Genomic DNA, 13,427 nt, shown 5'->3' with positions numbered 1-13,427 from the left:
CTGCCTTCGGCTCAGGTCGTGATCCTGGAGTCCCGGGATCGAGTCCCGCATCGGGCTCCCTGCTCGGCAGGGAGTCTGCTTCTCCCTCTGACCCTCCCCCCTCTCATGTGCTCTCTCTCTCATTCTCTCTGTCTCAAATAAATAAATAAATAAAATCTTAAAAAAAAAAAAATCAAGTCTTTGGGTGCCTGGGTGGCTCAGATGGTTAAGCATCTGCCTTGAGCTCAGGTCATGATCCCAGGGTCCTGGGATCGAGTCCCACATCGGGCTCCCCGCTCAGCGGGGAGCCTGCTTCTCCCTCTGACCCTCTCCCCTCTCATGCTGTTTCTCTCTCGCTCGCTCTCTAAAAAATAAATTAAAAATCTTTAAAAAAAAAATTAAAAAAAAAAGAAAAGTCTTTAAAAAAGTTCTGTCATGTGTGCCTTTGTGAAAGTGATTCTTTCTTGCTGGTCATTTTGTTCCTTTCCTTTTGAACAATTCTTTCTCACTGGTAATTCTGTTTTACATTTGGTGCTACTGAGCTTGCATATTAAGTTTATTTTTGCTTTGCAGCACAGCTCCATATGTCTTATAGAAAATGAGATACTAAAAATAAAGGGAAAACAAGAGAAAAAGGAAGATATATGGGATCTTTATGGGGCTCTAGGTGAAACAACATACCTCATAATGAGCCCCTCTCAGAAGGTTGAGAAGGTTCATTTATAAAGTTTCTATCTCTTTAATGTTCTTCATGTCTTAAGTAAAAATTTCTAACAGTCATTGAACAAATTTCATCATCTGCTTGCAGCTTCTAATTTTCTCTCCATCTTGCAATAAATACACTCAATGATTCTGCCAAAACACAGTCTCTTGTGAAGATAAATTTAAGAATAAAAGTGAAGGCAGGAAATTGAACTTACTTTAGCTCTGGCTTGGTTTGCAATAAAGCCCTCAATCTGATTTTCCTCTAACACTAGTTGACTATGCTTATTCACTACAAAAAATTAATAATACCTCTGAATCAGTGTTTGACATAATAACAACCCAATAGATTCCTTGACTAAATATTTCCATTTCTCAGTCAATGGTTATTGTCATATAAACCCAGATTTTCCATCCTATTTTTTGTTTGGCCTAGGAGAAGTGGCTTGTATCTAATTTTAGAATTTTAGAATCTTTCTGGAGTCTGGTATTATTATCTATCTGTTATCTATTATTACCCTTCTGGAGTCTATTATTATCCCTCCAGCTTTAATTATTCTTCCTTTAAATTGTTTCAGACCAGTGGGCAAGTCTCCTCATCTCGGGGGAAGGACATGGTCTTGGTACTTAATCCAGGAGCTCAGTAAATTGTACTGTCCCCATTTAATAGTAGTGAGGGAAAATGCAAGTATAAAAGTCCCAGTCCTCAAAGATACAAGCATCTAGTTGGGAGGCAAGGCACATGTGTGTGAAAAAACAGCTAATGAGTTTATTAAGTACCTAATGTTGGCTTTTAAATATGTGCTGTAGAAATTTAGAAGCAAGAGAAATCACGGAGGGCTGGAGAACTCAGGAAAGATTTTGTGAAAACTCAGGCACTGGAGGATAAATGCGATTCTGAGAGGAAGATGGAGGTGGGGAGGCAGTCCAGGTGGAAGGCATCGTACAAGTGAAGAACAGAGAAGGAAAGGCATAAGAGTACTTGGGAAATGATTACAACAGAATAGCTAGAGGGGACGCCTGGGTGGCTCAGTTGGGTTAGTGTCTGCCTTCGGCTCAGGTCATGATCTCAGGGTCCTGGGATCGAGCCCCTTGTCGGGCTCCCTGCTCAGCGGGGAGTCTGCTTCTCCCTATGCCCCTGCTTGTGCTCACTCTCTCTCTCTCTCAAATAAATAAATACAATCTTAAAAAAAAAAAAAAAAGCAGAATATCTAGAGAGCAAGATTTGAGCTCAGAAATGGGAGATGAGATGAGAAATCTGAAGTGGAATGAGCAGTGGTGAATCTTGAATACTACCAGTCCAGGGACTTTGGAGTTTGTTGTGTGGGATGTAGGAGGCTATTTTTATTTATTTATTTATTTATTTATTTTATTCTTATGTTAATCCCCATACATTACATCATTAGTTTTAGATGAAGTGTTCCATGATTCATTGTTTGTGCATAACACCCAGTGCTCCATGCAGAATATGCCCTCCTCAATACCCACCACCAGGCTAACCCATCCTCCCACCCCCCTCCCTCTAGAACCCTCAGTTTGTTTTTCAGAGTCCATCGTCTCTCATGGTTCGTCTACCCCTCCGATTTCCCCCGCTTAGGAGGCTATTTTTATAAGCAGGAGAGAAAATGATAAACTTAAACCCACTTTCTGTATCATTCTCAGTGGACAAAAAATTACTGTTAGCTTTTGTCTTCTGTGTACTAAAATTTTAATTTCCTGCCACCTAATTATTATATTATGTTTATCTCTTCCTGGAATTAGATGCATCTCTGAATCCAACCCCCATTCTTTGAAGGGTACATTTCACCACAATTGAGAGCCTTAACGAGACCTTATAGTTTTTGTTTTGCTGCTGGAGATGTTCACATAAGAACATCTGACTCAATGTCCATTATTAGGCTGACTCAACAAGTCAGTGGCTGTGCGGCAGGAACCGTAGGGTCCTAATGCCTGATATTTAGTTTTATTTTATTATTATTTTTTTCTATAGAAAGCTTTTTTAGGATTTGGTGAGCTCTTTATCAGAAAGGAAGAGGTCAGTTTTCTTTTGGTGCTGTGAAATCCTCCCAGATTGATGATGCTAGTGAAATTCAGATGGCCCAACTCAGAACGGCTTGTGTCCCAGAACAGAATTGTCTGAAAGTGGTTGTTCATGGGAGGGGGTCGGGGAAACAACCGCATACACTCTTCTGGACCTGCTCTCTTTCTGAGTGACTCAGTACTGACAGTTGTAGAGATAAGCAACCTCTTGGTCTTAGCTAGAGAAAACTTCCTTTTTATTTGACCAGCCCTGTACTAACCAGTTCACTGCATCCTGTGCTCATGGCTTCACAAAGCCCTGCTTTCATTTATTGGAGGCTGATCTCTATTCAGAACCTTTGCTGTTGATGGCCACAGAATGAAGGAAAGAAACCTGACGTTGGCTGGGCCAGGACTGAGAAGTGAAAGCCTCTTCGTCTCAAAATGTGCACTTTCCCGGCCCAAGCATTGCCCCTTGCTTCTGCATCTCCTAGTTTCTCCTAAGCATTAGATTCTGGAAAAAATGTTAATCCTGCTCTGTTAGACGGTGAAGTTGTAACTCATCTGTATAACTTCGTTAAATTGAATCTTAATGATCTAAAATGTATTTTATAGCAAAGGCAGTATATTTGAATAGATTGTCCTCCTGGTTCAGGGAAGACTGTTATTATGCAAGCAGCCACCTTTTTTGTATATATAATATACCTGTCTTTAGAATTTTAGACCTAACAGATTTTATAGATCATTCATTCTAGCCATCACATTTTTATAAATGAAGAAATTAAGGTTCAGAGATAGCACCTAATATGGTGACCAACCAACCATCATGATTTGCCCTGAGCTGCAATGCTTTCAGTGCTGAGGCACAAGGGGATGAGTTGGTTATCCCAACAACCAGTTAACTAACTCAAAGTCTCGTAGAAGTTATTGATATACTACAGAGTCGAATCTATGCTTTCTGACCTCTGGTACAGGGTTTTCTCCATGACAGCATAATGCAATAAAAATATTTCCCCGTTCATGAGAAATATATTAAGATTCTGGAATACTGTAATGATCAGTTTGACTTTGTGTTCTAGGATATGTATGAAAGTTTTCTCCCACTTTTGATTTGGGCCATCTCATCCCTAAGAACTCAACATTAGCACACCAAGTTTTAGCCTAATTTAAATTTAATAAGGATAGTAGGCTATTTCTGACTTTAGTGGATGGCGAAAAAAAAAATCAATGAAGTATTTTGAGGATAGCCAAAGAAAGCATTTGTTCTGGAAATTCATTTAGAGCTATAGTTATGGGATCTAAAATATTCAAGACTTGGATAAAAGGCAAAAGGCAGTGGATAGGTGTTCTTTATTAATAAAAATGAGGACAGTTAACCCCAGCATGGTTACTAACAACTCTTCCAGCTGAAATTCTTGTGGATGGAGCTATAAAGCAGTGAAGTCAATTGATACATGCAGCCACCACACCTTTCTCCTGTGCTCATGGCACACATGGATGATTTCTCCTGGTGCTCGTTCCTGCTTAACCCTGACTTGGCCTCAGAGTCCTTTCAAGCACATGTCTTCAGTCTACCACTACAGACAGACTGCTCAGAATTGGCACCAAATCTATTCTTGGACCTACAATTAATTAAACTTGGACCCAGTTTAAACCAAACTTATTTATCTAACTGAGACCTCCTCCGAGCTGTGTTACCTGAATGTTTGACAGCCCATCTCTGCCTGGATGACCTCAATTTCAACATGTCCAAACATGAAATCCTCATTTTTGCCTGCAAACCGGTTTCTCCTCTGTCTCCCTTTTACTTACCATCTAGTTAGTCATCAAAACCTATATTTTATTCATTCTTGAATCTTTTTTGACTCCTTCTGCTACTTTCTATCCCCACTGGCACTGTTTTATTCAGATCCCTGCAAAACCCACTTGCTGGAATCTCTGACTTCATTTTCTGGTCTTCTTTCCACATTGCTTAAGAGGGATTTCTTTCGAAACTGCAAATCTGACCATGTCATTCCTCTCTTTAAGAATCCCTATAATGACTCTCCCCTGGCTTTCAAAATGCATTTCAAGCCTCTTAGCTCAGTTTATAAGATCCTTGTCATTCATCTGTGCCTATCTTTCCAGAGGTGTTGACATCTTACCCATTTTTATATTTGCTGAAGGTTTCACTAATTTGCCTTTCAAAAAGACAACACTGGTTTGTGTCACTAATCAAGTCTTTATTTCCTAATTGTTGGTATTCTGTTTTATACTATCTTCTTGTATTCCTAATTTATTTGTATTTTTCCTCTAATAAGTTTCTTAATGTGATACTTAGATTATTTTCAATGTTAATGTTGTCATAAATCTTTTTAAGGCTCTGAATTTCTCATGCATATTGCTTTGGCCACATCCTATAGGTCACATTCTCCTTGTCATTCAACTCTGATTTGTTTATACTTTTGATTTTTACTTGGGATTTACTCAGGATGTATTATAGAAAGATACTTAATTTTTTTCTCTTCTTTTGTTATTCATTTACTAGGCATGAGGGTTAGAAAAATGTAGCTGAAATAAATTCTCCATTTTGAAATGTATAGAGTGTTTGTATATATGCGTTTATGTCAACTTAATACATGACCAATTTTTGAAAATATTCATGGAACTTAAAAAGAATGTATATTCTCTTACTGTTAATAATACTGTTATCTCTACATGTATGAAATGAAACTTATTCATTGTGATATTCATATATTCTTTTAGAATGGGTTTTTTCAATGGTACCTTTTCTGAGTAAGGATACAAGTACGTGCTTCCCAAATATTTACCTTGTTCTTTTTTTTTAATGTTAATTTTAATTCCAGTATAGTTAACACACAGTGTTATATTAGTTTCAGATGTACAATATAGTGAGTCAACAATTCTATACATTATCAGTGCTCGTCATGATAAGTGTACTCTTTAATCCCCAGGCCCCCCCCCAACCACCTCCCCTCTGGTAACCATCAGTTTGGTCTCTATAGTTAAGAATCTGTTTCTTAGTTTGTCTCTTTCTTCCCCTCCCCCCATGTTCATTTGTTTTGTTTCTTAAATTCCACATAGGAGTGAAATCATACGGTATTTGTCTTTCTCTGGCTGACTTATTTCGCTTAGTATTATACTCTGTAGCTTCATCCATATTGTTACAAATGGCAAGATTTCATTCCTTTTTATGGTTGAATAATATTCCATTGTATGTATATACTATATCTTTTTTTTTTTTTTTAAGATTTTATTTATTTGCGTGAGAGAGAATGAGAGACAGAGAACATGAGAGGGAGGAGGGTCAGAGGGAGAAGCAGACTCCCCGCCGAGCAGGGAGCCCGATGTGGGACTCGATCCCGGGACTCCAGGATCATGACCTGAGCCGAAGGCAGTCGCCCAACCAACTGAGCCACCCAGGCGCCCTATATCTTCTTTTTAAATTATGTTCGGTTAGCCACTGTATAATACATCATTACTTTTCGATGTAGTGTTCAATGATTCATTAGTTATGTATAACATCCAGTGCTCATCACAGCATGTGCCCTCCTCAATACCCATCACCCTGTTACCCCCTCCCCCCAACCTCCTCCCTTTTGAAACCCCCAGATTGTTTCTCAGGGTCCATAGTCTCTCATGGTTCATCTCCTTCTCTGATTTCTCCCCCTTTGGATTTCCCTCCCTTCCCCTATGATCTTCCATGCTATTGCTTATGTTCCACATATGAATGAAACCATATGATAATTGTCTTTCTCTGCTTGACTTATTTCACTTAACATAATCCCCTCTGGTTCCATCCATGTCAGTGCAAATGGTGGGTATTCATCGTTTCTGATGGCTGAATAACATTCCATTGTGTATATGGACCACATCTTCTTTATGCATTCCTCTGTTGAGGGCATCTCAGCTCCTTCCACAGTTTGGCTATTGTGGACATTGCTGCTATGAACATTGGGGTGCACATGCCCCTTCTTTTCACTGCATCTGTATCTTTGGGGTAAACACCTAGTAGTGCAATTGCTGGGTCATAGGGTAGCTCTATTCTTAACATCTTGAGGAACCATTATTTTTATCTTTCCGTGAGAGCTGGGCTAGATATGGAATTCTAGGTTCAGTTGGCTTTCAGAATTGTGACGATATGGTTCCTTTGTTTTCTAGCAACCCTATTTTCAGATAAGTTCAGTGTTAATCCGATTCTTTTTTCTTATTGGTATACTCTTTGTCTCTCTGAGGTGTTCACGGATAGTCTCTTTATTGTCTGGGATCTGAAAATTGACCAGGTTGAGCCTTGGTGTTTTGTTGTTGTGGTTTTAATTTGGGGCTTTTCACCTAAAGATCTGATAAGTGTGTTTCTTCCCCTCCATTGTCACACTTCTGGGTTGGCTGGTTTTTAGGATTGCTACTAACTGGATGAGTCTTCTTCCAGATCTCTTCTTTCTCATGTTCCTTAAGTTTCCCTCCACATTGTCCACCTCTATATCTTTCCAAACCACATGGCAGGGGAATTACTTGTCTCTATCTTCTGATGATTTTTGACTCCCAGCTATGTACATTTTGCTATTTGGGCCATCGTATTTTGATCATATTTTCAGTGATATCCCTTGTTTTTTCATTGGAATCTATTCTTTCCTTTTGAACACAATATCCCTTCCAACCAACTTGAAGAAATTCATTATGTTTATTTGGCAGTTTAATTTCCTATGTTTATCTAATTTGATAGTTGAATTTGCTGTGATTCCATCATTTCCCCAGGGCCTCTTTCCTCCTACTTGTTGAGTTTAGAACTTTGTGATTATTATTATTTTACAAAATTATATTTGATGTCTTTTCTGTTGGTCTTTCTCAAATATGTAGACATTCAAGTTGTCTGTTCCCAGCTGCAGATGTGAGTCCTTGCCAGAATTAAAGTCACTGCTCATGTAACATTGAAACAGGGTTGGGTACAGGAGCCTGGCTCCAGCAGTTTACATGGGGAGATGGGGAGCATGTATGGGACCATAGTGCCAGGAGTCCCGGTCCCTCCAGTAACCACAGGCTGCCTGTAGTATTGCTCTGCTACTCCAGCCTCCGCTACTCCGGAATTTCCTATGCCTCAACTTGAATCTGCAGACCAATCAAGAGTCTGTAGCTCTAAGAAGTAACCACTCCCTTCATGACAACAGGGACGTGGGTGGATACTGATATGTTTATCATTCTTAATGAGTCACCTCACCAACAGCCTTCATCCTGCTCTTCCCCCTAGTTCCCACTGTTGCTGCTCTTTGGAGTATTCTGGGGCACAGTTGGGAAAACACACTGTGTTTGACCTTCTCTTGCTTCTATATGAGATTGTGACTTCCTTAGTTTTCAGGTTTTACTTTCAGTCTGGTCTGAATTGCTGAGTATCTTCCAGAGATACAGTTGATGGTGTCTCTTTCAAATTTGCCACTCTAAGGTTTACTCTTATATATATTTTTATATATAAACTCCCATCTTTTATATGTATATATAAAATTCTGTCATTTTAATGGGATTTTTTTTTTTTTAAATGGGAGTAAATCTAGTATTTAGTTAGCCAACTGGAACTGGGAAGCCAACTCTTTTGTTTAGGCCTTCAATATGTAACCAGGATTTTCCATTTTATTGTTCCCTCTGTTGAAGAATTTAGAACAAATATTTCAAGGTCAGGTCAGAATTATTTTGGGCTTCACCTATTGGTCTATTGCCTGCTCATGATCAATCAGAGTCCCTTGCTGAGGCACATCTTAGATGTCCTCCTTCTCAGAGTGAGAATTTGGAGACCCACCATACATCACTGTGTAGGGAATATAATGACAAAGCCTCAAATTTAGAAAATGTCTTTCAAAATTGACTTCACATGTATCTCAGGAAGTTTCAAGACCTTTACACCACAAGGACTCCTAGTTGTTTATCCTTTCATTCCAGAGTTTCTGGGGAGGTTATACAGATTAGGTCCCCTTGAATTCACTTCTGTTTGTGGAACACTTTGCACTTTGTCTAGACTTTCACACTGATACTTCATTTGAGCGTCTTGACACATTGTCTCCATAGGTACGGAATATTATCCTCATTTAGCACACAGGAAAATGGATTCAGACAGGTTATTTGCTGAATTAGACAAATAAAAAATGGGGGAGCCAGTCCTCCAATGCCGAAATTCTTTATCTGAGTACACCTCATGTGGACTTCTTTAATGACCAAGATGAAACCCATGTCCTTAGACAAAAGCTGATTTCAAATCTAGATAAGTATCCTTCAGGCTAGACAGGAATTAAACAAGACTGTAGGGTTGAATTCGATGTTTATTGAGAAGAATGTGCCTGATTATGACAGATTAGGTTTTTATATTATTCTAAAAAGTCACAGAATCAATGATTTCTTTAAAAAGTTCCCCTGAGGGGTGCCTGGGTGGTTCAGGCAGTTAAGCATCCAACTCTTGATTTTGGCTCAGGTCATGATCTCGGGGTTGTGAGATTGAGCCCCATGTCCAGCTCCACACTCAGTGGGGTGTCTGCTTGAGATTCTCCCTCCCCACACCTCTCTCTTTAAAAATAAATCTCTAAAAAAAAAAAAAAGCTCCCCTGAGAAGAACAGTTCCGAGCATGATTATGTTGAGTGTATCAGTTATTTATTGTTGTTTTAAAAACTCCCTGCCCTGGGGCGCCTGGGTGGCTCAGTCGTTAAGCGTCTGCCTTCGGCTCAGGTCATGATCCCAGGGTCCTGGAATCGAGCCCCGCATCAGGCTCCCTGCTCAGCGGGAAGCCTGCTTCTCCCTCTCCCACTCCCCCTGCCTGTGTTCCTTCTCTCGCTGTATCTCTCTCTGTCAAGTAAATAAATAAAATCTTTAAAAAAAAAAAACCAAAAAACTCCCTGCCCTGAAGCTGTGGCTTTAAACAATCACCATTTACTCTTGCTCCAAAGCCTTCCAGTCAGCTGGGAAATTCTGCTGATCTGTCCAAGCTTGGCTGATCTCAGCTGGGCTCACTCATGTGTCTGTTTTCAGCTTGAGTGTTGACGGTGAGCTGGCTGCTCCACCCACATGTCTCGTGATTGGCTGGCAGGCTGTTGGCTGGAGCAGTTGTCTTTTATCATTTAGCAGACCATCACAGGCTCATTCATGGGGTAGGATCAGAGTTCCAAGAGAGCATGTGGAGGCTTACCAGGCTTTTTCTTCTTACTAGGATTAGAACCAGCACAGTGTCACTTCCACTATATATTGTTGGTCAAAATAAATCATAAAGCCAGTCCAGGTAAAAAGGGCAGGGAGCTGCAAAGTCATATTGAAAGGAGCATGGACATAGAGGAAAATAATTTTTTGCACACGAAAAGCTAATTTTTGCAAACAACCTACCATACCTGGTCATTATACTCATGCCTCAGCTGCTAAAGGCTCACAGATGCCTCCCCTTTCCTGGAGAATTGCCCTCAGCTGAAAGGGGCTGCCTTGTTCTACAGATTATGCCCTTTTTTTCCTGTGAGGGAAGGAGATGTGGTCCTCAGCAAATGACTGATGGATATTGGAACACAAAAGGCCAGCCCCTTTGCTCCAGGGGGCAACCGCTCTGTGGTGTGATTTAAGCTTCCAGACTAGACTGGACCTGAGACCATATCCGTGCTCTGCTTTTACCCCTTCCCTATCTTACTTTCCTCATCCCTTTACATGTTCCTCCTGAAGAGTACTCCCCTGGTCATTCACAGACTCCCAATTCCCTGACTCAGGCCTTACATCTAGGGATCCCTTCGATGACAGATGTTTTATGATGATATGATGATAAAAGACAGCAGACCCTTATCATCAATACATATTTATAAGCAACGTTGCATATTTTAGTTTAGTGGCAGTCTCTATGAGATTTCAAAGTGCCCTTTTACGCTTTGGCAAAATGACAGTGGCTAATATTTGCTGAGTACTTAGCATGTACTAGGCTTTGTGCTCAGTATGTAATATATATGATGTCATTTAAAACCCACTATGACCATATGAAAGAGCTACTGTTACCAGTTTTTATACTTTGAATGTTTTCTAAGTCATTTTGTATCCGGATTTTGTTGTACTATTCTTTAGGAACAAAAGACTTCTGAGTCTGCATAAAAATAGCCTTTGACACATGACATAAGGAAACATCTGATAAGTGTCACAAACCAGAAAGACAACTTGACCTTCCTTCAGCTTGGAGTATCAGGCCTCTCTGGGTTCATCATTGAACAGTATTGATAGGGAAATGTAATGGGCAAGGGAACATCCCAGTTCAAAACGTGAAATCTTTCCATTAAAGTCATTTGGTTATTTTGGTGTGCAATTTCGGCATTGCAAACTATTTTGCTAAGTCATGCATTTGTGGGTCCAGGTATGTCCATCTTCATTTTAAAAATCGTGTATGCTGTCTGGTTTCCATTAAGTAAGTGTCATTTATTCATAGAGCAAGCATTAAGTTTTCATCATGACATATTAACTATTTTCTCTCTATATCCACCTATGGACATCTATATAGGTAAATATAGATAAAAATAGACACACATATGCATATATAAATATATGTAACAAATAAAAATATAAAAATGTATAAATATATAAAATAAGTGTTGTGGACATCACAGGAAGATGAGAAATGAGTCAATAATAACTGTTCATGTCAGTGGACCCCTAATTTCAGCAGCTGCAGCAGGAAATAGGAAATCTTATAAAGGGAGGGTCAAGGAACAGGCATTAATTCTTTGTGAGTTGCGTGGCAATGCTTTGTCTTTCTCAGTCTAGCTGGAAATGGCCTCTGACTCCAAAGGAAAACCCAGAAAGGAAGACCAGATAAGACTGTTTGGCATGGCACTAAGCCAGAAACCAAGGCTAGGGGAGGTAAAAGGAACCATCCCCAAAGTAACGCAGGTAGCAAGTGGTGCAATCGAAATTTGAACCTGGGGGCTCCGCCATCTGCTGAACCAGCAGGCGATGGATGAGTGGGCAACGTGCTGATGTGTGGAGGGTGCGTTCTGGAGAGCAACTCACACAGTGCGGTGTCTTTGTAGTAACAGCGAGGAAGACTGCGACAGGTGACTTTCCACTTAACAGCCGTGATCCCACCTACCTGAGCTAAACCCCTGCGAGTTTTATTTTGGGGAGATTTTAACTGGATTTAAAAGTGAACTCAGTTAGTTACTCAGAAGCCGAACAGGTATTCCGAGAGAGCGAGAGAGCTTGAGGGACAGAACTGAATAATGAATGTGTTTCTGAGTCTGGCTTATGTGAAGCCTCTGTTAAAACTGACAAGAAACTGCCAAGAGGCTTAAACTTCAGAGCTTTTGTAAAGAAAATTTCTCTGGAAAGTGATGAAGACAATACTCCTTCAGTGAAAAAACACCAGAGCCTAATTTTGCAGGATCTTGAGTACCTTGTTATGTAAGGGACCAGAGCTTATAAACTGCCACTGGGGACTCTGTGGCATTGGGCCCGTGAGAGACCCACCTATTTGCTCACCACACAAGAAGGATCCACAGAAAGAACTCAAGCTCCCAAAGACCAGTTGTTTCATCTAAGAGAAACACAGTCAGCCCAGAGCCCCATGAATTCCCAATCCACTCTTGCCTTGTAGTGGATTTTTATGTGTTTCTCTACCTTGAGGACTAAGCCAACAACTTATTTTTTTTAAATCTGCCCAAGTGGTATCTTTCCCTCCTCTGAGCAGGCAGCCAAGGCACACAGGTCACTTCTATTACCTAACATGCAGGAGGAACCTTAAAGAGAAAAGTGAGAAAAGAAGTGAGAGCATAAGGCAAAAGGATTGGAGAAGATCAAAAAAGAACAATAGGGCCCTGGTGAGCAATCCTTGGCAGAGTGCCCAGAGCAGCTTCAGGAGAGGGACAGAGCACAGAAAGAGCATTTCCTGCTCTGGGTTAAAAAAATAAACCCAACCAATCTCTAAGAGGTGGTCTATTCATCCTGCACAGCATTAGGTCATTAGTTCGAAAACTGTAGATCGTTAACAAAAACAGCACTTTCTTCACACGTAGGTGAATGGGTCTCTCCCTGCATCGCCCGCTGCACACCTGGGTTATGTTAATGTTATCTTGCATGTGGGTGGTTTCTCAGAAAGTTTCAGTCATGGTGACAGCTTGAACCGCCTCTCGTGCCTCTAAAACCTCTCCTACGTTTCCTATCTTCTATTTTTCTCAGCCTACACTCATCTTTGATAGAAAAGAAGGGTAATCACCACATAGGTGAGGAAACAGCAACTGTTCCTGACCACAATTATTGCTGGAATTAGCAAAATCCTAAGTTGGCTTCTGACACGGAATGCAAAAATGACTTCATGTTTTCCCTACTCTTTGAAGTTCATCAGCTCCTCTCATTACCGGTATTTTGGAAGTTTCCAAAATGCCTCACACTATCAGTCTAGATGGCTTTCCTTCAGGAAGCTGCTAAGACTGGCTTCTCTTTTCTGTTTGCCAGACCGAGAAACCTTGGACTTGGGGGAGGATTTGCCTTGGACCTCCAGGTTTGTTACTCTGAACCATTTTCCATGTAAAATTTTCCTGATGCTTATACAACCTGTAATAAGATCACAGTCCTTTGAACTCTGAGCAGGTGTAGGGTTTTACAGCGCAATATTTTAAGATAGAATTTGTTTTAATCTTCCAGTTAAGCCTCTTTATACAAACAGAGCAGCCAAGAGAACAAATACAGTTCCCTCACAAGTTGTTTGTCTAGTTAACAGTAAGTACGCAAATCAGTT

At 40.3% G+C, this 13,427-nt stretch overlaps 1 long non-coding RNA gene across 1 annotated transcript in view; it reads left to right on the top strand.

The window, feature by feature from the left end:
* Positions 1-13,427, top strand: part of LOC123855951 (uncharacterized) — a 130,830-nt gene that overhangs the window by 113,580 nt on the left and 3,823 nt on the right. The window contains exon 3 of the long non-coding RNA XR_010412989.1: positions 13,145-13,190. This is a non-coding gene — a long non-coding RNA (uncharacterized LOC123855951). The remainder of the gene's footprint in view (positions 1-13,144; positions 13,191-13,427) is intronic.

The sequence above is a fragment of the Mirounga angustirostris genome, unplaced genomic scaffold, assembly GCF_029215605.1.
Source record: "Mirounga angustirostris isolate CCGP_5_RB_7025 unplaced genomic scaffold, mMirAng1.0.hap1 SCAF_7, whole genome shotgun sequence".
NCBI lineage: Eukaryota > Metazoa > Chordata > Mammalia > Carnivora > Phocidae > Mirounga > Mirounga angustirostris.
This window is presented reverse-complemented; position numbering and strand designations above follow the sequence as displayed.